Here is a 23,488-nt window from a genome sequence, read left to right on the forward strand (position 1 = left end):
AGTCTGCATTTGACTATATATACTGAGGAAAGACAGATTTTAGACTCTACAAGGAGTCTAAAGACTCTATCTGTTAGAAGATAAAAAGCATAATTCCTAGAGATAACTTCATGAGTATATCATAGGAGAGAAAATGACTTTTAGCAAGCTTTCATATATATAATATATATTATATATGCCATTTCTATTATAAATATGTCATAAAGTATTTCATAAGTTATTATAAATTTTATATAATGTGCTGTATATTAATCAATTCTAATTTTAGCTATTATTTTAAATATTATGATATGCATAATAAGTATATGATATAATAATATTAAAATATTATAGTTGTTTATCCCTTTGCTACATGTGTCTTCTAAGCTTGAATATACTTTCTGTTATAATCAGTCTATACAGTTGGAAGAATATCACAGGCTTTTGAGTGAGTTATGTTGGAGGACTTTTCACTACCTCTTTTTATCAAACCACTTTTCCTAAAGTTTATGAAATTTGACTGATTGGTATCAATCATTAATCATTGTGGAATCACACCAATGTAGGTGCATTAGATATAATCATGTAACTACCTTGTTCCCCCAATCACTTTGGGTTGCCTCAAAACCTCAGAGAAGAAGAAATTGTAACTTTACTATAGAGAAATATAAAAATTATTTTCTAGAAACATTGACTAAGTGAAAAAAAGGGAGATGGATGGTTGTATGCATTATACATATACTTTATTTGGAAAATATAATCACTGTCACATGAATGGTCAATATTACTTCAATTCTAAGGACTGTTCTTTAAAGAAATGTAATGGTTTCTATAATTGATGAAGTGATAATCTAGTTCATATAAAATAAATGGATAAACCATACTTTCAGAGGTCTAATGATAAAACATGCTATTTTCTCCAGAAAAATAATTAATGAAATCAGAGAACAGCTTGAGACATATTTTGCTTTACTTTATTTTTAATGGTTTTGCTTTTCTTGTTTTCTCAACATATTTGGGTAGGAGGTGCTTAAAGCAGAGAATTCATATCTGAAAATTAAATAAAATTGATTTAAAATAACTTCTTAATAGCTCTTAATGACAGTTTTCAAATTGCCTTTAACATCAAAACTCTTTACAACCTTCCTTGGAACTACCTCCTCTGTTTTATTATACATGACTCATAATACTACACTCTTCAGTCTAACCAAACTGGACTTCTTATGTTTCCTCGAAGATGACAACATTGTTACTTACTTACTTACTTACTTACTATCAAAAATACCATAGATACACACTCCTGCCTTTTAACATCTCTGATTTCCTTCAGTGTTTAGCTTAATGTTACCTTCTACCCTCCAAATTAATTAATTTATACATAGTCCATTAGACATAGTACATACCTTCTGAAGAATAGTTTTATAAAATATATTGAACAAAGAAAGATGGTTACATTTCTTCTTTTTTATGGGTATTGAAGTAAATAGAAAACTATCCAACTGAAAATTTGAAAATTAATTTTATTATTTGAAGTGTTAAGTGTCAATAATAATTTCCAAATAATATATAGTATCAGATGTTTATTTATGGAGTCAGTAAAGAATACTTTAACTGTTAATAAATACAGCATTTTGAGATCACTATTTCTATTATTATTTGTATTTTATTCTGTTAGAACTAAACTCCTTTGTTAAGGAGGACTTCATTTTTGCTTTGGATGTTTTAGTACATATCATAGTGCTTAATACATTTTAGGGCACAGAAGGGAATATCATTACTAGTTTCTTAATTGAGCTAAATGTCCAATAGGAGTTGGATTAGAGGAACTTTTTTTCTTTTAACCCACATAGATAAAATGAAAGTATTTTTATTTATGCCCAAATCTAGCATTCTTTCTTAAGTTTTTTAGCAATTTCCTATGGAATACAATGTGCTTCTTATTCAAAATTGTAAAACAACACACAGCAATTTCAGTCCAGTAGGCTTGTTCACACAAAACACCCAAGTAGTATATAAATAAATTGAAATAAACTGCTATGCATAAATGAGAAGATTAATTTTTCACTTGATCATTTGCTTTCATGTGTAAATAATGGTGTCATTCTAAGAATATAAGAGTAGGCAATTATTGTTTGCAGGGAGGGTTGAAGCTGAGAGAAAGTTTCTTCTATTTGGTTATCGAACTGCTCAGTTTCCCTGAGGCAGTAACTCAAATCTCTACAAGTGCATTTTCAGTGCAAGAAAAAGAAAGACGATGAAAGGAGAACTGTTACACTATGCTGTATATTCAATGAAGAGCATCTGGACAAGTAAGCATCAGAAAACACTTTGTAGAGATCATCTATTCCTATCCCCTCATAATATGGTGGAGTAGACAGAAGCCTAGGCATATGGAGTGACTTCTGTAAAGTCTCATATTTCATTAATTCTTGATGATTTCTTTCCTAATCACCAGAGGTGGGTATCACCTCTAAAAACCCAGTGTCTCAGCACTTTTGTTCTTTGTGAATTTCTTATTTCTTGGTTAAATTTTTGAAATATAATATTTATTTATCTGAAAAAAATCTCTTTTTACAAATTCTCTCCTTTCTTTCCATTCTTTTCCCCACCCAATGAAAAGGCAGCCAATATATCAATTATACATGTGAAATCATGCAAAATATACTTGCATATTAACCATATTGCAAAAAAATAACCAAAAATGTGAGAAAATCATACTTTAATCTCAAGTCAGATTTCCTTAGTTCTCAGTCTGGAGTCAGTTCTTTTTTTACTGGTCAAATTAGTTGTTGCTTTTTTTCAGTTGTTATCATTATAATATTGTTATTTCTATACACAATGGTCTCCCAGTTCTTTTCAACTCACAATGCATCAGCTCATAATGGTTTTGACATTTTTTTTCTGAAACCATAGCCCTCATCATTTCTTATAATAGAGTAATTCTCCATCACAATCAAATGTCACAACTTATTCAGTCAAAGCCAAACTGATGAACATCCTCTTGATTTGCCATTCTTTGCCACCACCGAAAAGAGCTTATATAAATATTTTTTTTTATTATAGGTCCTTTTTTATTTTCTTTGATCTCTTTGACATACAGAACTTTTTAAAATGTCCATTTTATCTCTCTTTTTCTGCCTTCTTCCAGGGCATTCTTCTTTCACACCCTTATATTTTTAAAAATTTTTTTGAACCGTATCATTTAAAAGATCATTCCAACATAACTGACCCTTATCACTGCTCTTTATGTTCCTTTTAACTGCTTTAATAATAATAAAGATCTGAGGAGATACATAAGTTACATCTTCCCAAATAGGAATGCAAATAGTTTAATCTTATTTACTCCCTTATTATTACTCTTTAATGTTTTGTTGGTTATGTTTCTTATGAGTCCTGTTTTTGAATAACAAATTTTCAATCCAGTTCTGGTCTTTTTATCAGGAAGGCTTAAATTTCCTCTATTTTATTAAATGTTTATTTTTTTCCTTGAAGGATTATACTGAGCTTTATTATTTTCTTTCTTTTTTTTGAGGAGGTTATTGATTTCATAATCCTACCTCTTTACCCTCCCAACCTCCTTTAATGTTAATGTTACTAAATCTTGTGTGGTTCTTACTATGACTCCATAATATTTTTTTCACATAGTGCATGCATATTTAATATAGAAATCTGCTTCATTGTTTATGGTACCTTTTAGAAGAATATAATTTCCTTCCTTATCTCTTTTTATTTATTTATTTATTTTCAGCCATTTAAACATGTATATTTCCAAGCTACAAATTTTCCCTCCACCCTCCCTTCCAACTCCCCTCCCCTCAATTGGGAACAGTCAGGTTAGCATTTTACATATATATGTTTAATGAATAACATTTACAAATTAGTAATTTTTGGCATGAGGAATTAGGATTAATGGAAAGAGATACACAAGAGATAATTTTTATAAAGTATTCATCAGATTCTATTTGGGTGTTTGATTTTTCCCCTGTGTGTTTTGTTTTTCTTCCTCTGGTTGGGGATAATACAGTCCATAATCTGTCAAATACAGTTGTCCTAGCTCTCTGGACTGCCAAGAGGGATTGCTTCTATCAAAGGTGTTCATCTTGGCTCTCATTGTTTTCTTGGCTCTACTCCCTTCAGTCGGCATCAGATCCTGTAAGTCATTTATTGTTCCAGTAGAACAACAAGATTCCATAGTATTCATGTTCTATAATTTGCTTAGACATTTCCCAACTGATAGGCATCCCTCAATTTCCAATTCTTTGCCACTACAAAAAGGGCTATTATGAATATTTTGGAACATGTAGGACTTTTTCCATTTTTTACACTTTCTTCTGGATATAGTCTTAGAATTAGAATTGCTGAGTCAAAGGGTATGAACAGTTTTATTGCTCTTTGAGCATAGTTCCATATTGCTCTCCAGAAAGGTTGGATCTGATCACAGCTCCACATGCAATACATCAGTGTCCCAGTCCTCCCGCAACCTCTCCAACATTGATCATCTTCTCTTTTACTCATCTGGGCCAATCTAAAAGGTGTGAGTGATAACTCATTGCTGTTTTAATTTGCATTATTTAATCAGTAGTGATTTGGCGCATTTTTTCATATATAGATATATGTATATACATATATATATATATATATATATAAACCTTTAATTTCTTCATTTGAAAACTGTCCATATCCTTTGAAATTCAGCAATTGGAGAATTATTTGTGACCTTATAATTTGATGCAATTCTCTATATATTGTAGAAATGAGACCTTTATCAGAACTCCTGGTTGTGAAGATTGTTTCCCCTATTTTCTGCTCTTCTAATTTTGGCAGCACTGATTTTTATTAGTGCAAAACCTTTTAAATTTAATAGTCAACATCATTCATTTTGTAGTTTGTAATGTCCTCTAATTCTTGTTTGGTCATAAATTTATCACTTTTTTTATAAATCAGGTACATAGATTATTTTTCGGTCTATTAATATATCTATGATATTGCTCTTTATGTCTAAATCATGTACCCATTTTGACCTTATTTTGGCATTGGGTGTGAGATATGGATCTATGCCTAGTTTTTGCCATACTAATATCCAGTTTTACCAGCAATTTTTGTTAAATAGTGAGTTCTTATCCCAGAAGCCAATGTTTTTGGATTTGTCAAATAGTAGATTCCTATAGTCATTTACTGCATTTTCTTTTGAACCTATCCTAATCCACTTATCCATTACTCTATTTTTTATTCAGTACCAGGCAGTTTTAATGCATGCTGCTTTATAGTATAGTTTTAGATCTGGTAGAGCTAGGCCATCTTCCTTTACATTTTTTTTTCATCAGCTCCCTTGCTATTCTTCCCTTTTGTTACTCCAGATGAATCTTGTTTCTATTTTTCTAGCTCAGTAAAGTATTAATTTAATATGGGTAGAATTGTCATTTTTATTATATTAGCTCAACCTAACCATGAGCATTTGACATTTTTCCAATTATTTAGAACTGACTTTATTTGGGTGAGGAGAGCTTTATAATTGTGTTCACACAGTTTCTGGGTTTGTCTTGGGAGGTAGATTCCAAAGTATTTAATGTTATCTACAGTTATTTTAAATGGAATTTCTCTATCTCTTTTTCTTGGGCTATGCTGTTTATTTTTAGAAATGCTGATGATTTATGCGGGTTTATTTTATATCCTACTACTTTGAAGAATTTGTTAATTGTTTCATGGATTTTTTTTAAATGATTTTCTCAGGTTCTCTAGGTAGACCCATAATATTTTAATAGTTTCTCTTGTAGTGCTTACAATATTTACTTCTTGACTAATAGTTCTGGAATTTAGATATAATATCCTGAGAGTTTTCATTTTTGTATCTCTTTAATATGACTAGAATCTTTCCACTTCTTTATCTTCTGGATTTGAAGTATAAGCATAGTATCTCTTTATTTTTTCCTTGAAGTATTTTATGTAGCCCCGGCTTTCAGGTGGTCCAATAATTCATAAATTATTTCTTCTCAATCAGGATTTTCTAGGTAGGTTGCTTTTCTGATAAGGTAGTTCATATTTTCTTATATTTTTTCATATTTTTTCATTGCTCTATTGTTGTCGTTATTGCTACTTTGATGTGCTTTATTGTTGCTGTTGTTGTGGCTACTTTGATGTCTTTTAACAGCATTAACTTCCAGGTGTGCAATTCTATTTTTTTTATGTAATTATCTTATTTAATGAATTCTTGTGCCTCGTTTTTCATTTGGGAAAAATCTGATTTTTAAGGATTCTTTTCTTCAAAGAATTTTTGTGCCTCCTTTTCCATTTGACCTAAGAGTTTTTTTCTTTAGTTTTTTTTTGGGGGGGGACTCTTTTACCAAACTATTATCACTTCATAATTTTCATGCAATTCTCTAGTGTCCTTCCCCTTCCCACATTTTTTACCTTTCTAGCACACATCTCTTAATTTATTCCAAGAATTCTTATTAAACTTCTGTTCAGTTGGTACTTTTCTTTGAAGTTTGCTTATTACTGTTTTTACAATATTGTCTTCTTTTGAGTTAGGGTCTTTATCTTCCCTGATAACACAGTAGTTTTTTATGATCAAATTATTTGCTGCTGTTATTCTTTTTTTACCTTTGTAGACTATTTCCTGACTTTAATTTTATGTTCACCCACATGGGTGTGGGAAGACACTTTCCCTAGTATCAATTTTTTTTCTTTCTTTGTTTTGTCTGTTTGTTTGTTTGTGTGTGTGTGTGTGTGTGTGTGTGTGTGTGTGTGTGCTGTTTTCATAACTAGCTCTTAGAGGCATCAGTTTTTGGTATTTCCAATATACTAGGATCTAGGGAAAGGTATAGTCACTCCTATCTTGATCTGTGTCTTGTCTTTACCCAAGAAGTGCCTTGGTTTCCTTAAGTTGCAAGCATAACCACTCTTCTTAGTCCTGGAACTAGGACCAGGTCCACTCCTTTCTTCTAGTCACAAGTCCGAGTGTTACTTTGTGCTTTGGAAATGTAACCTGGGCCCTTAGTCCTTTGTGACTTACAACAGTAGCTCCTCTCTTTCTTAGAACTACAACCCAGAAATGTAGCTGGGCAACAGAGCTGCCAATCAATGTCAGCTTACCCAGTTCAGGAGTTGGTCCCCTGATATCTCTTTCTGACCAGTTTTCTGACAACCTCACCATCTTTGCATTTGTAGATACTGAAGCTACTGTTGTAGATGAGACCATTACTGCTGCCACATCATGTGTGTACTTTAGACTAACCTCCACCTTGCTATCACAGACTTCTCCTACCCATCTCCTTACTTTTCTTAAGTCAGAAAAATGAGTCATCAAGAACTTTTATAGTTTTTGCCATTCTAAAATTTAATTACAGGAAAGATCATAAAAATGTTTGGAGAGGAACATTCAGAGAGTGCAACTGGTTTGCTGCCTCTAATCTGCCACCATCAGGGTTATTTGTTTGTCTTTCTTCTACTAGAGAGGCTTCCATTGCAACTCTCACGTATTTTGCAATTCCTCTTATATTCCAGAATCCAACAAATTCTTTTGCATATAATATAAGTTTTAAAGAGAAAAAAATTGCATTGAATTTGCTAAGGGTTAAAATGAATAAATGCATGAATGAAAAATATTAAGGACACTGTTTTGTATATAATATATGCTTTAAAAATTATATTGGATTTGACTAGGATAAGAATGAAAGAATGAAAGAAAGAATGAATCAAAAATATTAAGTGCAATGTTCAGAGACAAATATAAACAACAACAATAAAACAAAATCTTGCTTTCTTGAAACTTACTTTCAAAAGGGAAAAGAATACAAAAGTTGCCAATGCACAGGAGAGGTAGAGCTTAGTTAGGAATTGATTGGGAATTTTACATTGCCATGATCTCCTGGAAAAATCAAGGCAAGGGTATACCTTTCAGAGATCAGAGTTTCAAGGGCAGAAAATAATTTATAGGAAGAAATTATTCCCATTCTTTATTATTTATATTTCTTCTAGAAATGTTTTACTTCCCTGCTCTAGCTCTTCCTCCCTGATGTATCTAGACTCTCCTTTTTTTCCTAACCTACATAAAAATGCAGATAAACACAGAGAAAAGGAGAAGAGCAGAAGGAAAACTGGGGGCACAGAAGCAATAATTTCTACTAACTCAAAAGTTCTTTATTGCTCCAGCTTATAATATTCTGTAGATATTGTGAAGTGTAATCTCTAGAAGTCTCTCTCTTTGTTTCTATGTCTTTTTCTGTTTCTCTCTCTCTCTCTCTCTCTCTCTCTCTCTCCCTCCTCCCTCCCTGTTTTCTCAGTCTGACATTGCATAAGTGTATTTGTCCCTCTCTGTTTCTCTCATTCATTGTAATAAAAGTTTATTTATGAGAGAGGCATTGCTTCTAATTTTATTGTTACCTGAAGATATTATTAGAAACTTAGCAGGTAACCTCTACTTCTGAATAATTTTCCAGAGATTCATTTGAGGTAGCACTAAGCAATTGATTATTGAACTTTATTTTATTTTCTGCTCTTTTCAGAATATAAAACTTAATAGGCAATACTGTGGTTATAATTTTAATTCTCGTTTGTGAGATTCAAATGGCAGGACTGGTGAAACTAGGAATATTTTTCTTCCAATTTCAGAAATGTTTCACATGTTTTAGTGTTTTTGTGCTCATTTCTATAAATGTAAATATGTTTTTCCACAAAAAAAATTGCAGCACCTCCTAATGAAAAGCAAGTAAAAATGTAAGAAAAAATGATAACCAAGAATAGAACACTTTCTAAAATAGTAAATATTTTTCAACATTAAATAATGGTTTTAGTTCACTGTCACTCAAGGTAGTCAAAAATATCATTGATTGTTTTTCAAATGAGAAATGCTTGAAAGTACACTGCAATACAGATTAGCTCAATAAGGCAGTTGTAAATTGTTACATTAGGCAGCAAATTGGGCAAATCATTTGTACTTTACATCCCTTGCTAAAGCGTCTGTGAAAATTCCTTTGCAAACTGTACACATTTTGACCACGTGAGGCAGGTGAATTGACTTGCAATTGGACAGGGTCAGATAGAATAGCTGTCATTATGGTGGTCATTGGTGACAATGAGCCAAATGTCATGAAATTATCCAAAATAAAGAAATGCTTGTTTAATGCATTTCACAATTAATTACTTAGTAGCTAACCTCTACTTCTGAGTCATTTTCCATATTGATTCATTTTACTTAGCACTAAGAATTGATTCTCAAACTTTATTTCTAGTTCTTTTCAGAATATAAAACTTTACAATCAACACTAGGATTATAGTTCTAATTCTACTTTGGGAGGCTCAAATAACTGGTAGGACTGGTGAAACTGGGAACATTTTTCTTCCAATTACATTTCACATAATAAAAGTGATAGAGTGAAATTAAGAATGAATTGACTTGGAGTCAAAACCAGGTTTTAAATTGAAATCATATGACACTATCCCTGTGGCCTGTAGTGAGGTACTTCATTTCTCCCTCCTCTGATCCATTATCCACATGACTGCCCAAAGTTTCATTTTTTTCCTATAAGTATATGAGTATGCCACTCCACTCCTCAGTAAAAATAAATGACTCTTTGTTATCTCTAAGCCAAAAAAGAAACTCACTATTTAGCTTTAAAGCCCTGTGCAACCTTGACTTACTTTTCCAGTCTCATTCTACATTACTTCCCTTTGGTACACCACATAACCCAACTCTTTATTTTTATGCCTTTTACTATATAATCCCTATTCCTTGAATACAGTCCCTTGGATAGAAGGCTGTCTTTTAATTACTTCCTTCCTTCCAGATGTATCTCAAACTTTACCATTCAAAGGCAGCCTTTTCTGATCCTCTGACTCTGGCCTTGACTGTGAGAGTGTTCATCTATAAAATACATTATTTATTCTGGATTTATTCTGAGTTATTAAGGGGTATACATGAAGACACCCTATAAACAATTTAATATCTTTGAAAGGAACATTGATTATGATTTTTGTTTGTCAATGCCTAAGACAATGCCTAGAACATTGTTAGTAAATGTTAGTTGATTTATCTCTCTGAGTCTTAGTTTCCTTCATTATAAAATAGTGATGTTAATATATATATATATATATATATATATATATATATATATATAATCATTTGCTTGTCACTTGGACACATACACATACACACACATACGCACAAACACACACACACACACACACACACACATGCATATTCACCTTCCTCTGAGGAGCGTGTCTTTTCTAATATTTTAAAGTTCACTAGAATTGTTAGTTTCTGTTCTAGAACAAACAATGCAATGGGGTGAATAGTCTTCTGTACCTGCCAATAGGAAGACAGTGATTTAGAATCTACATATGATACTTACTGAGAATTCTTTTTGTAGATAAAAAAGTCACAACCTCTCTAAGTATCAGTTAATATCCTATGATTTACTGACATCATTCTAGATTTACTGAGATCTTTAGGTGAAGAAAGGTCTCAAAATGATGAAATAACAGAATTATCTAGTCTTAAAATTTTCATTTGCTGTTTAACTGCTGACCTCATTCTTCATTGTTAATTGAAATATTAAAGATGAGTGCTTGTATCACCACTCATATATCACACATATGGAAAATTTGCCATAAGCAAATTTGAAAGGAAAATATTAATTATTAAACTCTTATGCGCTTTCCTATTTACATATAAAACAACTTATATTCTTTAATATTTGTTTTCTGTAATGCAGAAACAATATTGAACATTGTTCTTGGTTTCTGCTATAAGCCTAAGTATATATATATATATATATATATATATATATATATATATATATATATATATATATATGAAAGTAAGTATTCATACATACATACATATATAAAGAATAAGTAGTGTGCTATAAAAAAGATTGAAACATCCTTGAAGATGAGATCAAAGACTGTATCATATATTTATTAGTGGTGTCATATAGAAAAATCATTCATTGTAACATTTATAAAATGAGGATTGTCATAGGACCTACTCATCAGGGTTGTTTACTTGTTTATTGTTGACATGTTACCTAAATTAAATATGTGTCCTAACCTACATGAAAGTGGCACAGTGGATAGAGTGCTAGCCCTAGAGTGAGGGGACTTCCAGAGATTAAATGTGGACTTACCTCCTAGTAGATTTTAAATCTGGGCAAGTCAATTTAGATCTGTTTGTCTCAATTTGTTCATCTGTTAAAAACCACAGAAAGAAATGGCAAACTAATCCTGTATTTTTTCCAAGAAAATTCTAAAAGGAATAAATCAGGGCTAATACTTTCAATAGTTAATGCTTGTATCACACATCATGTTTTGCAAAGTATTTTATATAAATTAACTCATTTGAGCCTCATAATAACCATATAAAATACATACCCTATCTGTATTTTACAGATGACAGAAATTAAAGCTGAGAAATATAGTATACATATATATGCATATATATATATGTGTATACACACACATTTTATATATATATATATATATATATATATATATATATATATATATATATATATTGAATAATCTGAATATTCTTGAAACAGCGAAGATTTCTGATTTCTTTGCTTAAGGGTTTTGTCTAGTGCTTAAATTCCGAAACAAGTAAGGACAATCAAAATTTAGGCTTTATCAATACAACATAGTATAAATGTGTTTTTTATCATAAAAGAAGGAATTTTTGTTTGTCCTTTTTTTGGAAGAGAGTAGGAGTTATAAGAATCTTCAGTGAGGTTGGGGGTGGGAGCAGCATTCTATCCCAAGTATCAAAAAAAAAGGCCTAGAAAGTTTAACTTTGGGATATTGATGAAAAATATTGTCTATTCCTGGCTACATACAAATTTAGATAAATAATACCTATGTAACTGAAAGCAGCAATGAGAAATCTGAGCTGAAAATTATTTCCTTCATTATTGTAGAATAATACTATAAGAAGGCAAGGTCCTTTTCATGCTTCTATTCTTTAATCTCCTTGTTCTGCTGTTTTTTTTATTCTTGCACTGTCACAAACAGAGGCTCTTTTTTCTAGCTCTGGGAGACACTGAAGAGGGTGACCTGGAGTAGTAGCAGCTGTGTTGTGCAAATTGTGTCAATGAAAAACTTTATGAAGAGATCTGTTTGGAAGAAAACAAACAAACAAACAAACAAACAAACAAAACATTAAGTATTTTTAGGAGGGCCTCTGTTCTGTGAATGTTTCTGTCTCCATTTTGTCTTTGTATACTCATTGCCTCTTATCTCAATTGTTCTTTTCATGTATTTATTCTTTTCTCATTAAACTAAGGAAGATGATTTGTCATCCTTGTTTTCATAGTCTGCTATTTCTTTTAGTCCCTTCAAGCTGTCTTGGGTGCAATATTGCTTGTTTATGAAAATAACATTAACACATAAATTCGATGTTAAGTCATAAAGGCCCAGAAGACTTAAAGAATCCCCAAATATGTATTTTAAAGAGAAGCCTGTTAACAAGCAAGATAAACAAACAAAATACAGTTTGAAAAAAAAACCTGTAAAACATCATTTTTTTTCTGTAAAGACAAGAAAAGCAATAGTAACGTGTTTTATATGTTAGGCTCTCTTTTGTCATTCTACAACTATTGCCAGTTTGACCCTGGATAAGTCTCCTATCAGTTTCCTCAAATAAAAACTGAAGGGATTCTTATAGGCAATGTCAAGACCTTTAACAGCTATACAATTGACAATGTGTGTTCTCTCTATACAAACAAATTTTGGGTTCCAAGAGTTTTTTTCCCTCAATTATTTATTTTCATCCATATGCACATGCATTTTTAAAATTACAAATTTCCCCTCCACCCTCCCTTCCCACCCCTTTCCTTCCCTCAGCAGGGAACAGTCAGGTTAGCATTGAATATACATATTTTGAAAAAGATTTTGCAGGTTAGTTATTTTCAGTATGAGGAATTAAGATTAAGGGAAAGAGATAATTTTTATAAAGTGTTCCTCAGATTCTGAAGGGTTGTGTATTTTTGAGTTTTGTTTTGTTTTGTTTTTCTTCCTCTAGATGGAGATAATATAGTCCATAGCTGGTCTAATAGAGTTGCACTAGTTCTTTGAACTGCTTAGAGGAGCTGCTTCCATCAACGTTGTTCATCTCACAATGCTGTTCTTAATGTGTACATTGCTTTCTTGGTTCTACTCCCTTTGCTTAGCATCAGATCCCATAAGTCATTTCATGCTTCTCTAGAGTCTGACCATTTATGATTTCATATGGAACAATAGTATTCCATAGTATTCATGTACTTGTTTAGACATTCCCCAATTGCTAAGCATCCCCTCAATTTCCAATTTTTTGCCACTACAAAAAGAGCTTCTGTGAATATTTTGGAACATGTAGGATTTTTCCCTTTTTTATAATTTCTTTTGGATATAGAGCTAGAATTGGCATTGCTGGGTCAAATGGTATGAACAGCTTTGTTGATCTTTGGGCATAGTTACATATTGCTTTCCAGAAAGGTTGGATTTGTGCACAACTCCACCAGCAATGAATCAATGTCCCACTCCCCCCATAACAATTCCAACATTGATTATTTTACCTTTTTCTCATCATGGCCAATCTGATAGGTATGACATGAAACTTCATTGGTGTTTTAATTTTCATTTCTCTAATCAATAATTTGGAACTTTTTTTCATGTGATCATATAAATTTTAATTTCTTCATTTGAAAACTGTTTTTTTATATCCTTTGACCATTTATCAATTGAGGCATGACTTGTGATCTTATAAATTTGATGCAATTCTCTATATATTTTAGAAATGAGACCTTTTCATCAGAACTCCTGGTTGTAAAAATTGCTTCTCAACTTTCTGCTTTCCTTCTAATTATGACAGCATTGATTTTTATTAGTGCAAAACCTTTTTAATTTAATATAATCAAAATCATTCATTTTGTAGTTTATAATGAACTCTAATTCTTGTTTGATCTTAAAATTATCCCCTTTCCATATATCTTTTAAAGTATTTCTTGGTCTATTAATTTATCTATGGTGTCGATCTTTATGTCTAAATCCTGTACCCATTTTGACCTTGTTTTGGTATGAGGTGTGAGTTGTGGGTCTATGCCTATTTTTTACCATACTATTTTCCAATTTTCCCCAAAATTTTTGTCAAATAGTGAATTCTTATCCCAGAAGCTAATGTCTTTGGGTTTGTCAAATAGTAGATTTCTGTAGTTATTTAATGAGACTTCGTTTGAACCTGTCCTAATCAAGTTCCAAGAGAGTTAAGGGATATTACAGATGACAGAATCTGGGTGTGTGGGATTAAAAATCCACTAAACAAAATCTTCAGACAATCTTCAAGAAAGGGCAGGCTCAAAAATCTCAGCAAAAAGAAGAGACAAGCCGAAGAGACACACTCAAAGGACAGTCAAGCAAGATTATACATGTCCTAACACAAGTTCCTTTCCCAAACTCCCTACTGCTTTACCCATTGACTGAGTCTCTGGAGGTACCATTTTATTGGTGGAAAATCTACCGTAGCAACAGACAGAAAAAAAAGAATATTTTCATAATATTTTTCCCACCAGATGGTGAGGTAACTTGGGACCTTCATCACTATTTTAATGAAGTAATGTCTATGGTTAGATTGTCCTACCAGTTTCCAAAAATAGTCATCATAAAGCAGGTGGCTCCCAGCCTCATTTGGAATGCAATTTTTTCCTTGACCAAATCAGTTTTTAATCCTGAGGACATCAACAAGAAATTTCACACTAGGAATTTTTCTGTTTAGGTTTTCAAACATATCTTAGTGGATTCAACTAAATGAACAAGTCAAGAAAATTTAAAATTTGGACAGAATACAATAAACAGAGTTGTGTGTTTAATTGCAAAATCTATTTTGAGTTAATATAGCATCTGAGAGACATTACTATACCCTAAAAAGCTTTGCTTTTAGTAAACTTTAGTAATATCTGAGGACATCAAATATATTGCTGTCAAAAATTGTTAAGTAAATTTAGTCTCATCAGTAAGAACATATTTTTCAAAATCAATGAAAGAAAAGTCACTGATTAGATCACATGTTTAGCTATCTGTCCAGTTCTAGGTTTAAGGGAGACATTAACAAACAAAAGTGAGGAAATTTCCCAGATGATGAGAAAACTGAGCACATTTATCCTAAATTTGACTAAAAAAAAACTATTCTGGTGGGAAGTATTTACTTGTCATGATAGTTGTCTTTAAATATTTGATTTTCTTTCTTGTGAACAGTTCTCATAGACCCAGAAAGTTACAAACAAAAAGGATGGATGTGATCTTATAGAGGAGTTAGCAAACTTAGGCATGAGAGGCAAATTACTTTTTGTCCAACCTGTGAGATAAGAATTACTTTTTTTCTTTTTTTAAAAAGTCATTTTATTTTATTTTTTGAATTACATTTATGAAATATTTTCAACATTCATTCTCCTGCAAATGCATTTTTTAAGTTACATGATTTTCTTCCCCCCCCCACCTTACCACCCCACTCCCCTCAAGAGTGAACAGTCAGGTGAATATTACACAAACAAATTCATGTTTGGAGAGGATTTTTGTTTTGTTTTGTTTTTGCAAAGCAATGGGGTGAAGTGACTTGCCCCAATTCACACAGTTAGGCCTTTATTTAGTGTCTGAATCTGGATTTGAACTCAGGTCCCCCTAACCCCAAAGCCGGTGCTTTATCCAGTGCACCACCTAGCTGTACCAATATTTATGCTTAACATGTTTACAGATTAATCATTTAGGAATCATGAGGAATTAGGATTAAGGGGGGGAGAAATCCATGGGGTAGTTTTTGTTTTACTTTTTCTATTTTTAAATAAAGTTTAAAATGTAAAATAAAAAATAGTTTGAAATCCTACAGAAGCAAACGGTGGACTTCATTGGTCCATATTCTGAAGTTCACTGATCCCCAATATATAGCCTATCTAAGGTAGAATATTAACTCAAACATTCCTGAATATAAACTTCAGTATTCTATTACATCCCCTAAAAATGCTTCTTAACACAAAGTGGGTTGTTATTTTTTAATATTTTAAAATCAGATTTCTTATTTCTTTTCTTGAAAGATTTGTCCAGTGTTCAAATAAAGACACCACTGAAGAAAATTAAAATGTAGACTTTAATCAATAAATAGTATGAACATTTTTTTAATCTTCAAAGAAGGGTTGTTTGTCTTTTGCTTTTGGAAGAGAGGAGTATAATAGGTATTGCTCACCTTGTGAAGGTAAGCAGAATAAGGACCAGAAAAGAGAAATGAATTATCTCAGATCTAATAGATAGTAAATCCTAGCCACAATATGAAATGCAGTTATCCAATTCCAATTCTAACACTCTTTATCTTGTAGCATGTATATCATAGCCTATTCACTTTGACTCCAGAGGAAAAATAGAAAACAATAGGATGGTAGTTATAGTATAGGGAGACAGAGTTCAAGATTAAAAAAAAAAAAGAAATAGAATAGATTGCCTAAAACTTGCTAAAACAATAAATGTTCAATCAGAGGGATCCATAATTAGGGTTCCTTAATTGAATATATGTGGTAATAAAGAGTTGGGAGAGTGGCAGAGCTGAAGTTTATTGTTTAGCTCTTTTTCATTTGTGCCAGACTCTGTGTTCTCTTTCTGGGTTTTCTTGATTTTGCATGTATAATAATAATCCACTTGAACTACACATTTTCTTTTTTCCAGTTATACATTTCTATTGCATAATTACTTATTTGTAAAGTGTGACAGTTTTCTTATACCCACCCTACACCTCTCTGCTATTCTTTGGATGATCCTCATTTTCTCTTCAGAAATTACTGTTCCCTGAATCACAGTCATGTAATATGGAAGAAGAATACTGGCATTTAAAAAAAAAGGATCTCTTTTTTTTTATTTTATTATCCAGGTAGAAAAATAGAGTCATTAAAGGAATATTGAAATTGCCCAGTCAGACCTGCCTCTGTCCTCCTATTCAATGCCTGATCCTTTTCATTATGTATTTGTAGCTTTTGACATATGAGCTCTATAGGTGCTTCATCCAACTGCATATAAAATCTGAATGTTAGAAATTCTAGAGGCATCTGATGGCAGAGAAAATAGAGAAATGATCCTAAAGTCAAAAAACTCAACATTCAGACCTCAGACATTAACTGTGTGTATGATATGGGGGTAAATCACAACCACAGTTTCCTCATCAGTAAAATGAGGATAATGATGACACCTGTCTCCTAGAGTAGTTGTGAAAATTAAATGACAAAATGAGATAATATTTGTAAAATACTTTAGCACAGTATCTAGCACAAAGTAGGTACTAGGTTAATATTAGTTATATTTATTCTTATTATTATTATTATTACCATTGGTATTCCTGCATGGATAATTTGACAAAATTTTTCTGGAGCATTTAAGAGGTTCTGTTCTAGACATTTGTGCAATCAACATAATTTCACTGACAGGAGCACCTCATCATATAAAGGGAATCTTGGCTTGATTCCTCTAACATATTGTGACTGTTTATTACATGAACTGCTGAAAACATCTATTAACAATGAAAAATAAATTTCTAGAATTTTTCAGAAATAGATAAATATGAATATTCCTTTAATATAATCTTTTAATTCAGATTTATGTAATATTTCTAGAAATTAGTATTATATATTCAAGTACAGCAAGAACTGTGTTTCACTAAAAAGTATTTCACTTATGTTATATTATTATGTAGCCATATTCAGCATGAAGTAAAATGCCAAAATCTCAGATTGCTGGCCTCCTGCTAAAAGAAAAATTACTCATAAATATATAATTGCTTTCCCAGCTGAAAAACAGATACAAACTGCCATTAACTAAATTTGCATAGTAGGTGGTTATTCCTCCTTCTGTTTGCTGCTTGAAGCTATTTACAGATAGTTCATCTCTATTACTATTTGTAATTGCTATTATAATCAGCCACTCATTCTGATTTGATAGCAGTGTACTAATCAGAGCTGTGGTATAATAATGGTGGAGAAGTGGTGCTTACCAACCTAGTAGCATGTACATATGGCCAATGCCAGTCTCTGATAAATTTGAGAGTATGGAAATTGCTTTGAGAAGAATATAAAGAAATGGTTCATTTACCTTGTATTGTTATTGAATGATCTATGCTTAAAAAGTAAATTTCTGAGTTAATAAGCTTCCCCTGTCAAGGGCTATAAGCACTCTTAAAATTTCTATTTTTGGGGTAGCTACGTGGCTCAGTGTATAGAGCACCAACCCTGGAGTTAAGAGAACCTGAATTCAAATTCAGCCTCTGACACTTAATAATTACCTATCTTTGTGACTTTGGGCAAATAACTTAAACCCATTGCCTTGCAAAAACCAAAAACCAAAATAAAATTTAAAAGAATTTTCTAACATTGATTTTCTATCATCTTAAATGAAGGATATGAAACATTTGAGGTAACATCTTTGAATCTCATTTCAATTCACTGATCTCCTCAAATGTGGAATGTCAAAATATTTGTTCTTAAAGAATTTTATATTCATTATGCAGATAGTAATGTTCACTTTTTAAAGGAAAACAAAACAAAACAAAAAATCTACTACAGAGCAATTAAATGTAGCTTTATATGGTGAAGAATTTTTTTAATCAGTTAAAGATGAGTTACTAAGTGGTATTTTTAGATGAAATGCTCACACTTAATATTCCCTATGAAATTATAAACCTTAATATATAAAAAAATGAAATGATTATCTGACAATGTATAGACAAACCATGGGAATATATATGTCAAATCTCCATATTTCATTGATATGCTTTTGTATCTTTTTTTTGCAAGACAATGGGATTAAGTGGCTTGCCCAAGGCCACACAGCTAGGTAATCATTAAGTGTCTGAGTCTGGATTTGAACTCAAGTACTCCTGACTCCAGGGCCTGTGCTCTATCCACTGCAATACCTAGGCACCCCTATTAAAATGCCATCCTCCAAGTATACTCTATCTGATAACTGTTTTCTTTTTCCTCCTTTTAAATTCTAACAGTTAATCTATCAATAAAGATTTCCTTGTATAAGTGTTAAACCCTCATGATAATGATGTCGATAGCATCCTATGCCATATATTAAATAGTGTGATAATTATAACATTTATATAGTATGTTAAGGTTCCTGAACTTCAACATATATTTTCTCAGTCAATCATCAGAACAATCCTGAGGTAGGTACTACAGGTCTTACACAATTTTAAAGAGTAAGAAACTGAGAAAGGTCAGAATGGTCAACTGACCCATTTATGATCACATTCTCTATGATTATGCTAATACAGTGACAAATACAATTAGATATTGAAAAGTCTAGTAGTTTTGTTTGAAAGTGGCTTCTACTTATGCTACATATTAGGTTTGAACCTTACAAAGAAAGTGTGAGAAAGAAAAAATAGCATTTGGATAAATGAATGAATATTTAAAATTCTTAGTTAAAAATCTATCTTAAAATACATAGCTTTAATGTGAAAAGTAAACAGCATTACTAGACATTCACAAGAAAATCAACACAAATTTCTGTAGTTCTTAAACTAAAGAGAATCCCAGTGATTAAACTATTAAAATCTAAATATCATAACAATTTCAAAATTCATAAGGAATTTAAAAATATTTCTGATAATAGGACTCTAGAATGCTTTATATTTTATGACCTACTTTTGAAAACATGTTGTTTTGTTAGACTTTAAAAATAGAACAATTAAATGAAAATCTAGTGTCATGGTATTCTTGATTTAATTCCTTTTTTGCAAATAAACATTTCTGAACTCCAATATGCTATTTTCTCTAATTGAAAGGGGAAAGAATACAATCATTTTCAAATAGCAATATATAGAACCATCTTTTAGAAGTACAGGGTTACACTTAATTTCAAAATTAAATTTAGTCATGAAATAAACAAAGTGTTAGAATCTGGCCTGGAGGAACTTTGAAGTTTAAGAGTTTGTTAAATGTCATCAGACATTTCTGAAAGAAAAGGTTTAAAATTCCAGACATTAGGTTTAGTTCACCTGAACTGAAAGCATCTGTGATTTTGATATATAATGGTCTGTAAATAATCAGAGTACTCTGATATCAGCAAACAGGCAATTTTTCTTTATTAAAATATAATTATAGGCATTTATATAATCCCTTTGAGCTTATTAAGTTACTTAGTTTTTGCATCTCACTAGAGAGTGTAGAATCATTGATTAATTATAGCGTGGGAAAGATTAAGTCAAATTCTGTTGATAATAAGTCAGAAAATATAAAAAAGGATTAGGCAAATTTTTGAGGAACTAAAGAGAAAGAATTTGAAGTTAATAATTTGTGGCTTTATTTTTGACACAATTTTCCTTAGAAGGAATTTCATTGCTTCAGAATCTGAAGTCTGAATACAAGGCTGATGTATTTTGCTATGAGAAGAGACATTTTAAAGATCACAAATAATGACTATTTGGATAAATCTTTCATTTTATTTTGGTGAGTCCTTCTCATAACATGGCTGATTATGTCTTCCACCCAGGGTTCTAGGGGTATACAAAACATGCTGGAGTCTCTTTTCTATCTATTGACTCAACCCTGATTTTATTGCAGTCCCCCCATTGTTCAGTGCTAGTGATTAGCACCTAATTTGAGTTGACATTTAACAATGATTATCTTTTACAAAGGGATATTTACTACAAAAATACAAGAAAGTATTAGAGACATGTGTGCCAACCCTTAGAAGGGAGGTGGGCACATTCTTCTTTACTTTTAAATATCTGGGGAGAATAGATTCAGACTTAACTTAGTTTCTAAATAGCATTTCTCCTTCCAAATTTAAGTTCAAATGAAACATGACGGATAAGTGAATATCTGTCCCAGTTGTAAGTGGCCTGGTTTCTAAAACTTACACCTTTCTCCATGAGACATTGATGCTGGGTTGACAATAAGATCATGTTTCAACTCAAAGACTTCTGGACTTTGGAACTGCCATATAACATATTCATCTGATCTTTTGAAATTCACAAAGCAACAGCCAAAACATTCCTTTGACTAAAATAAAAAGTATAAATGTAAAAACTAAGACACATTCAAAGAGCCTTTAATAGAGTGAAAACTGAGACCTGTAGCCTGGAAAGAATGTCTTTTAGCCAATGCTTTCATCCAAAAAATCAGTCAGCTGGGGAAACTATTGGATGGAGCACTGGTCTTGGAGTCAGGAGGATAGGAATTCAAATTCAACCTCAGACACTTGACACTTTCCAGATGCATGACTTTGGGCTGATTGACTCACATCCAGAACAATCTCCAGGCCTCCTGACTCATCTGACCACTGGACCCAGATGGCTCTGGAGGAGAAAGTGAGACTGGTAACTTAGCACAGCACACTCTTATTCAAATCTAATTCATGTGTTGTCATGCCACCTTCCTGATGTCCTTGTTTTCCATCAGTAGCAATAGCATCCACCAAAAAAGAAGAAACCAAACAAGAGAAGAAATTAGACTTCAACTTAAAAAAATGAACTTTTTAATGATTTCATTGAAAGCCAAAGAAATATGTACTTATTGCATCGCTAACTAATAAGCATATTTACACGTACTCTAAAGTTTCTGCAAGTAACTTCCATTATACAACATGACCTTTCTTTCTCATGGAGAATGGACTTCAGAGACCCTGTGTGATGAATGTTGATAAGGACTGGGTTTTCTGTTATACTAGAACACATAAGTCACTATTTGTTTTCATCTGCATAGTTTTAGACTTGTGTATTAAAGAATATCTGGCCTCTTATGATGAGTTAAATGGGTGGGGAGGAGTAGTTGTATAAGAATTGAGTTCTAAGATAAAAGAAAGAGATCTAATTACAAAAGATTAGTAGGAAATCTTATCCTCTTCAAACCTCTCAATGTCTATTTTTTGTTTGTTTCAGAAACAAAATTTCTCATACTTTTTAAACTAGATCCAAGGGTTTTAAGAGTGTTGTTTTTAAATTGCTTCATTTTATAATAATCATTTTATCTATTATGCCACATGCTTGTGTGAAGTTAATTTGCAATATTTTGTATGCATTTCAGTAAATCTGGTACTAATTTACCGTTATACTCATTTTTTACTAATATATTGTCAGTTTGAAGAACTAAGAGGTAAAATAAAGTAGGACAGCTTTATCAGACTTTTAAAAAAGTGTAACTCCTGTTCCAATGCCCATTGATGTGGAACTCCCTCCTCCTGGTGAAATAAATTCAATTCAATTTCATAAACACTTATTGAGTACCTACATATACTAGATCCCTTGCTAAACACTGGAGGATTCAAATAAGAAAATGAAAAGCCATTTCCTTCCCTCCAGAAGTTTGCACTCTAATGTGAGAGTCAGCTGTGACTGAAATGACTCCACAATAATAAGAGCAACAACATTATAGAGAGGAAAAACAAAAGCAAAACTGTTAGAACTCTGATCAATGCAATAATAAAAATAACAATTCCAAAAGTATGAAGATGAAACATATTACTTCATGAAAGCAACATAATGAACTTAAAAAGCATAAAGAAGATTTACAATTCCTGGTATGGCTAATTTGTTTCATAATTATGTATTGAGAGATTTATCTTTTTTTAATCATTTTTTGGAGTGATTGATGAAACAGTTTGAATAAAAGAATGAAACTTTAGTATTACAGAAAATAGCATCTATGGCAAAAATAAAATAAAATAAGATAATCACTCTTCAACCAACTTATTGATTGACTTCTCTGAACTTTACTGGTATTTTGATGAAAGACTTCATTAGACTCTCCTTATAATTAAATATTGCATATTTAAATACATAATTAAAAACTCTCTACCTTGTTAGGTTGTGGCAGAGCTGGTATTGTTTTGACTTAGACTTAGAAAATTGAAGGTCAAAAGGGTAATCTAATTAGAGGATTGAGAAAAGTGCCTTTACTCAAATTATTCCCTATTCCTGGAATGCCTTCCTAATTCATCAATAATTATTAAAATCCTATTCACCTTTGAATTCCCAGATCAAATAGAAATGTTCAATATATAAATATTACAAACATGGAGTAGAGGGTGAATTCAAGGAAGACTAGTATCTCTGATGTGAGGGCAGTTGATCTCTTTGGAGAATGGGACAGTGAGTTGAAAAAGGAGGTATTGTAATATTGCCTAGTATAAGTGAAGGAACATTAAGGTTGTGTCACATAGATTTATAAGTGGATCTAATTAGAACAGTTGCATGATTTTCTCTGCTTTCATTCAGTACCTCATAATAGGCATAAAAGTAAATTGTGGGAATGGTCAATGGACGAGACCTGGATAGTCATTGATCACTGATACTTTAAGTGGGTTATGGATTCCAGAGAAGAAGACAGGGTAAAGTTGAATTGTTTCACCAAAGAAACAGGATGAGGAGAAGAAGAGGAGGGAGTAGTGAGTGTAGAGGAGATGATCTTGATGAGAATTAAGAGCATCAGGGGTTGGAGGTCACTTTGAGGATGAAGAAGGGGATGAATGAGAGATTATCTGTACTTCTTTATGTCTATCA

Source organism: Macrotis lagotis, chromosome 3, assembly GCF_037893015.1.
Source record: "Macrotis lagotis isolate mMagLag1 chromosome 3, bilby.v1.9.chrom.fasta, whole genome shotgun sequence".
Lineage (NCBI taxonomy): Eukaryota > Metazoa > Chordata > Mammalia > Peramelemorphia > Peramelidae > Macrotis > Macrotis lagotis.